The sequence below is a fragment of the Prionailurus bengalensis genome, chromosome X (genome assembly GCF_016509475.1).
Source record: "Prionailurus bengalensis isolate Pbe53 chromosome X, Fcat_Pben_1.1_paternal_pri, whole genome shotgun sequence".
In the NCBI taxonomy this organism is placed as follows: Eukaryota; Metazoa; Chordata; class Mammalia; order Carnivora; family Felidae; genus Prionailurus; species Prionailurus bengalensis.
The window spans coordinates 41457795-41464967 of NC_057361.1; positions in this window are offsets into that span (position 1 = coordinate 41457795).

A 7173-nucleotide genomic window follows, 5' to 3' on the forward strand; every position below is an offset into this window, starting at 1 on the left:
TTGGCTCAGGTCATGATCTCACAGTTTGTGGGTTCAAGCCCCGCCTCGGGCTCTGTGCTGACAGTTCAGAGCCTGGAGCGTGCTTCGGATTCTGTGTCTCCCTCTCTCTCTCTGCCCCTCCCCCACTCACACTCTGTTTTTCTCTCTCTCAAAAAACAAATAAACATTAAAATTTTTTTCGAAATAAAGGACACGAGTCATATTGAATTAGGGTCCTGCCTTACAGTAGTATGACCTCACCCTAACTAATCCCATGTGCAATGACACTATTTCCACATAAGGTCACATTCTGAGGTACTGGGGGTTAGGATTTCAACATCTTTTTTGCAGGTGCACAATTCAACCCATGATTGCATAGTGAACAACAACAAAAATTTCAGGTTTATCCCATTCATGAACATAGATGCAAAAATCCTAAAGGAAGTATTAGCAATATGTAAAAAGAATAATGTGTTTTTAATGTTTATTTATTTTTGAGAGGGAGAGAGCGTACGCAAGCTGGAGAGGGGCAGAGAGAGAGCGAGAGAGAGGATCCGAAGTGGGCTCTGTGCTGTCAGCGCAGCGCCCAATGCAAGACTCGAACTCACGAACCGTGAGATCATGAACTGAGCCGAAGTCACACACTTAATCAACTGAGCCCCAAAAGGATAATGTATCATGACAAGTTGAGTTTACCCCTGGAATACAATGTTGGTTTATTATTGGAAAACTGGATAATATAACTTAAACCATATTTACAGATTAAAAGAGAAAAGTCGTGATTGCCAAGAAAGACACAGAAAAAGTATCTGACAAATTTTAGCAGCCATTGGTAATTTAAAAAAAAAAAAAACTTAGTGGGGAGGCTGGGTGGCTCAGTCGGTTGAGCAGCCAACTTCAGCTCATGTCATGATCTCGCGGTTCGTGAGTAGGAACCCCGCATCCGGCTCTGTGCTGACAGCTCGGAGCCTGGAGCCTGCTTCAGATCCTGTGTCTCCCTCTCTCTCTGCCCCTCCCCCACTCATACTCTGTCTCTCTTTCTATCAAAAATAAATAAACATTTAAAAAAATTTTTTAAACTTAGTAAAGTAGGAAGAAATGGGAATTTCTATAACCTGGTAAGGATCTCTTAAAACACGCGTACACACACACACACACACACACACACACAAACACACACATTATTCTTAGTGGGAAACGTTGAAAGATTTCCCTTTAAACCAGAGAAAACAAGCCCACAAGCGTTCTACTATCAATAATTCTCTGCACCATTGTACTGAAAACTCTAGCCAATTCAGTAAGAGCAGGAAAAAAGGGTATAAGGATCAGTGGTCTCTAGGGTCAGTGCAGAGAAGCAGGTCTGTGAGGCTCAGGTCAAGAGCTAGGCTGCAGGGTGACAATGTCACGGACATTTAAAAGAGAGCTCCTGGATATTTCGATGTACATCCTCAGGAACCTCCACAGCCTACTTTCTAAGCTAACAACATTGAAGACTTCCCAGATACCTACCTGGGCTAACACAACCAAAAGATCTGTTTCTGGACTATGACCATGCTGGCTTTTCTCCGAGCCAAACCGCAGAACCTGATAAGGCAGGTGGAGATCAGATTTACCATCGAGAGTGAACACGATGCACTCTGCAGTTTGCTACAAACCCGCTTTGCCAAAAGCCACTTCCTACTCACATTGTCACCCCGCATCCTCCAAGTACTGAATTCAGAGGGGTGTACCCCAGTGTATTACCGTCCTTATTCCCCAAAATTGCGTATAGTCTTACACTGATGGACATGCTGAGGATTTCCCGCGATGCCATTAAGATATTATAGGGATGCCCGGGTGGCTCAGTCTGTTAGGCATCTGACATGGTTCGTGAGTTCGAACCCCGCATCAGGTTCCCTGCTGTCTGCACAGAGCCCACTTCGGATCCTCTGTCCCCCTCTCTTGCTGCCCCTCCCCGACTCACGCTCGCTAGTTCTCTCGCTCTCTCAAAAATAAAAATAAACACTAAAAAATAATATGAAGATATTATATACTATATGTATCATATGATACATTATCTCCATTTTGTAGATAAGGAAACTGAGGCTCAGAAGAAATCTGACCAAAGTCAAACTATGCTGGCGTGAGATGATAGAAAATATAAAATATCGGTCTCTGCCCCTGGTTCCTGGCACAGAGCTCCTAAAACCCTTGAATTTCGTAAATGATAAGAGCTCTAGGAGGATCTCTTGTTCAAATATTTGTCTTTGACCCTGGTTCCTGACACAGGGCTTCCCGAAACCCTTGTACATTTCTAAGTGATAAGAACATTAGGAGTGGGTCGCCTGGCTGGCTCAGTCGGAAAAGCATGCAACTCTTGATCTTGGGGTTGTGAATTTGAGCCCCATGTTGGGTGTAGAGATTACTTAAATAAATAAATAAAGCTTGCAAAAAAAAAAAAAAAAAAAGAACTCTAGGACCATCTTTTGTTCTAATGAGGTGACTGTAGGTGAGTCCTGGATGGGGGCTGGTCACCAGAAGGATCAAGCCACGATTAGAAGCTTGGGATTTTCAGCCTCCTGAGAAGGGAGAGGGCTGGAAACAGAGTTAATGATCAATCATGCCTACATGAGGAAGGCCTCATAAAAATCCCAATAGTAGGGGGCTCAGGGAGCTTCTGGGTGGGTCAACACATTCGCATTCTCGGAGGAGGATGAACCCCATCACCACAGGGACAGAGAAGCTTCTGTGCTCGGGACCCTCTCAGACTCCACCCTATGTATCTCTTCGTCTGGCTGTTCATCTGTATCCTTCCTTTATCACGTCCTTTAATAAACTGGCAAATGTAAGTAAGGGCTTCCCTGAGTTCTGTGAGCCGCTCTAGGCGATTAATCAAACCTGAGGAGGGGGTTCATGGAAACCACCAATCTGTCGCCACAACTCCCGTGGGCAACCTGGGAACCTACTACTTATAATTGACATCTAAACTGGGGAGAGGGGCAGTCTTGTGGGAGTGAGCCCTCAACCTGTGCGATCTGATTCTATCTCCAGGTAGATGATGTCAGAATTTAGTTAAATTATAAGACATCCAGCTGGCGTCGCAGAGAATTGCTTGGTGTGGAAAGAAACCCCTACACATCTGGTGACCAGAAATGTCAGAAGTGGGGGCACCTGGCTGGTTCAGTCGGTTAAGCGGCTGACTTCGTCTCAGGTCATGATCTCACGGTTCGTGGGTTTGAGCCCCGCATTGGGCTCTGTACTGACAGCTCAACACCTCGAGCCTGCTTCAGATTTTGTGCCTCCCTCTCTCTCTGCCCCTCTCCTGCTTGTGCTCTCTCTCTCTCAAAAATAAATAAACATTCAAAAAAAATAAAAAAGGGTCGCCTGGGTGGCTCAGTCGGTTGAGCATCCAACTTCGGCTCAGGTCATGATCTCAGGGTCTGTGAGTTCGAGTCCCACGTCGGGCTCTGTGCTGACAGTTCAGAGCCAGAGGCTGCTTCAGATTCTGTGTCACTCTCTCTCTCTCTGCCCTTCCCCCGATCATGCTGTGTGTGTCTCTCTCTCTTAAAAATAAATATTAAAAAACTTTTTTTAAATAATTAAGACGTGTCAGAAGTGAAATGTTCTGTATAAAAGTAAAAGAGAAGCATTAGGGGGAGTCTGGGTGACTCAGTCTGTTAAGTGTCAGACTCTATCTATTTCGGCTCAGGTCATGATCTCACAGTTTGTGAGTTCGAGCCCCCGAGTCGGGATTATCTTCCTCTCTCTCTGCTCTTCCCCGTCTTGTCTCTCTTTCTCAAAATAAATAAACTTTAAAAAGAGAGAGAGAGAGAGAGAAGCATAGGAAGAAGTAGACTGTGTTTTTCCCTATACAGAAGAAGGACTGGGTGGTGTTTCTCCTTTTTTTAACACGACTGTAAGTGGTAGAACTAAGTGCCAAATGCAGACAGGTCTGAATGTAAAAGATGCCTATTACCTAAGAAAAATCCAACTCGGTATCTTCCTGAAGACCCATTCTTCCTTGGGGCATGTGGCAGCTCTCCTTCCCACAGGGTCCTCCAAAGCCTCCAAGCGCTAATCACACAAAGTGCCAATCACTGATCCTCGAAGAATCCAATTAAGGAAACAAACTCCAACTCAGAGCTTCACCCGTCACCGGCCCACGTGAACACCAGCACCGCGGCCCCTCTCGCAGTGACGGACAGCCACAGACCCTCAGCAGCGTCACAGGCCTCCGGCCACTAATCACCTCGGGGCTCAGCATCCCCGACACCCCTGGCAGCTGATCACTGACCTTCAGAAACTGCCCATGGCCAGACCATAGGGGATGTCAGAACACACAGGAAAAGCCCTCAATTCCGGACTGGCAGGGTCTGAGATTTTACCCTCTTGGAAGCTGACAAGTTTTACAGCTGCTGACAGAAGGCACGAGACCGCTGGGGACTTTACAGAGGATTTTCTACTCCTTGCACAGTGGACAGCACGCACGTCACGTCGGCACTCCGCATCCCCCAGGTCTCAAAGGGGTGACACGGAGGGGCCCCGGCGGCTGCCACACATGCAGTGGGTTTCCATGACAGCCAAGAAACGCTGAGCTCGGACGATCCAGCGCCCGTTTTGTCCCAGCGGGAGACGTTACCTCATCCCCCCCAAGGTTGCTCGCTGTTGACACAATCCTGACAATTAGCCAAGGTAATGAGTGGTCAGGGCCTTGTATTCTTTTAATTTTTTAAATGTTTATTTTTGAGAGAGAGAGAGAGAGAGGGAGAGAGACAAAAAGTACAATCAGGGGAGGGGCAGAGAGAGAGGGACACAGAATCCGAAGCAGGCTCCAGGCTCCAAGCTGTCAGCCCAGAGCCCGACGCGGGGCTCGAACCCACGGACCGCGAGATCATGACCTGAGCCGAAGTCGGACGCTTAACCAACTGAGCCTCCCAGGCGCCCCAGGGGACCTTGTATTCTCAGACATCCTGGAAGTCATCTAAGGCCAGGCTATTACACCGCACGCCGCAAGCCACACAAAGGAGTTTAGACTGATTTTGCTGGTTTGGTGTCACTGTTCCCCATGCTTGCCCACCCCCCTCCCCCCGTGCACAAATAGATAACCCAAAGGGGCACACTTTATTCCAGCTCCGAATTTGTTGTTGAACTTGATTGGAAACACCATTGCATTGGTTGGGTTAAGTCTAATGGGGTAGTGACATCAAGTGCCTGTAGCCAAGTTGCTAGGCATGGCATAATCCGAGGCCACTCGGGTGTCAAGAGAAGCAGATGAATTTTTATCAGTCAGATCTAAAAAAGGCCGCGCTGGCCCGTGTGTGTGTGTGTGTGTGTATGTGTGTGTAGGTATGAGGGAGGCTCAGGAGGATGCCTGATGCCTCAAGCACAGCAGAACAGTTGAGGACCGGCCACGTTCAGAAGTTCTTCTGTGTTTTGTCATCACAGGGAAGTGGTGATAAAGTCCAGGCTTCAGCGCTTGACCTAGGGGACAAAGAGAGGATTGTCTCCTCACCTCACACCTCTCAGAGGCTAGCCCACGTGCTCCCCCAAGTACCCTCTTTCCACAGCCAGGAAATCGGTGTGTCCCATCCCAGGGCCTGTAACTTCACTTTTATCCAATCTTCTCCTACCTGCACCCAGACCTTTCATCTAGAAGGGCAGGTGCAAAAAGACCAAAGGCGTTTTTATAAAGAGAGAGAGCATGCAGGAGAGGGGCAGAGAGAGTGGGAGACAGAATCCCAGGCAGGCTCTGCCCTGTCAGCACAGGGCCTGACGTGGGGCTCGAACTCACAAACTGTGAGATCATGACCTGAGCCGAAGTCAAGTCGAAATCAAGAGTCGCTTAACCTATTGAGCCACCCAGTGACCCCTAGTTTTTAATTTTTTTTTTAATGTTTATTTACTTTTGAGACAGAGAGATACAGATCATGAACAGGGGAGGGTCAGAGAGAGAGAGAGGGAGACACAGAATCTGAAATAGGCTCCAGGCTCTGAGCTGTCAGCACAGAGGCCGACGCGGGGCTCGACCTCACGAGCCGTGAGATCATGACCTGAGCTGAAGTCGGACGCCCAACCGACTGAGCCACCCAGGCACCCCGACCCCTAGTTTTTTAAATGTCTTCTATCTTGGCCACTGGGGCCCACCCACCGTAGGGGAACTCCATGAGCATGGACTCAATCGAGTAGTGGTTATCCTTATATTCTAGCACCACATCCATCCAATGAGGGAATCCAGGTGACTGAACCAGGATGAAGTTTGAATCTCCTAGGCGTCCTTGGGGCTGAGCTGTCACCCAGATGGTTATGAACCAGGTTAGCCTGGGATGGCCATGAAGAGAAGGAAAGATACATGGTGCCCAGGCATGGCAGGGCAGAATCTCTGATTTTCACCACTTTTGTCCTGATCATTATCTAGGAGGTATCTAACAGGAAATGGTCCCTTTTTGGTGACAGCCACATTCAGTGACCAAACTGCCTTACTAAGGTGTGTGGACCAGGAGGAGGTGAGAGGGGTAGAGTCTGAGATCCTTTCGAGCCCAGTTTTGAGGAGCCAATGTTCAACATCGGCTATCTGCCAATGGTAGGGAAGCACAGGATGTCTATCAAATACTTTGACTCTTGGCCCATTGTCGGGTGGCCTTTGCAACAAGAGGTACACCACTGTCAAGACTGCGGATGGTCTGCATCTGAAAGAGTCTTTTACTTTGTGCCCAGTCTCTGATGATGGATGCCTTACCATGTCCAGGGGACAATGGCAGCCTTTGGGGCAGCACCGGCTCCATCAGCGGCTTGATTCCAGTACAGTCTCATCAGAGAACAGGCCCTTACTGTGGACGGCCACATGGCTGATCCAGACTGACCTCAAACACTAACCACACTAACCTTACTGATCCCCATAGGCCTGCATCATCGCCTCCCAAGTCCCCATCATGCACACCGGAGACCCTTTATCAGACAACAGGTGCCACCCCTCCCACCCCCCAAGAGTCTCTCAGGCGCTGAAACCTCAAATCGAGTTCCAATCTTATGCCAATTGCTATTAAGCTGCTTCTGAGAACCACTTCTATTTCCTGTCCCCATCCCTAAGACCGCCTTCCCTGAGAGTCACAGGTGCAGTGAGACCACCATTTCCTATTAGCGTGGGAAAGCCAAATTGCCCTAAAGCTGTGATTTTTTTTTTAAACTCTTTTAAAGTATCAGAAGTCTTTTCTTTTT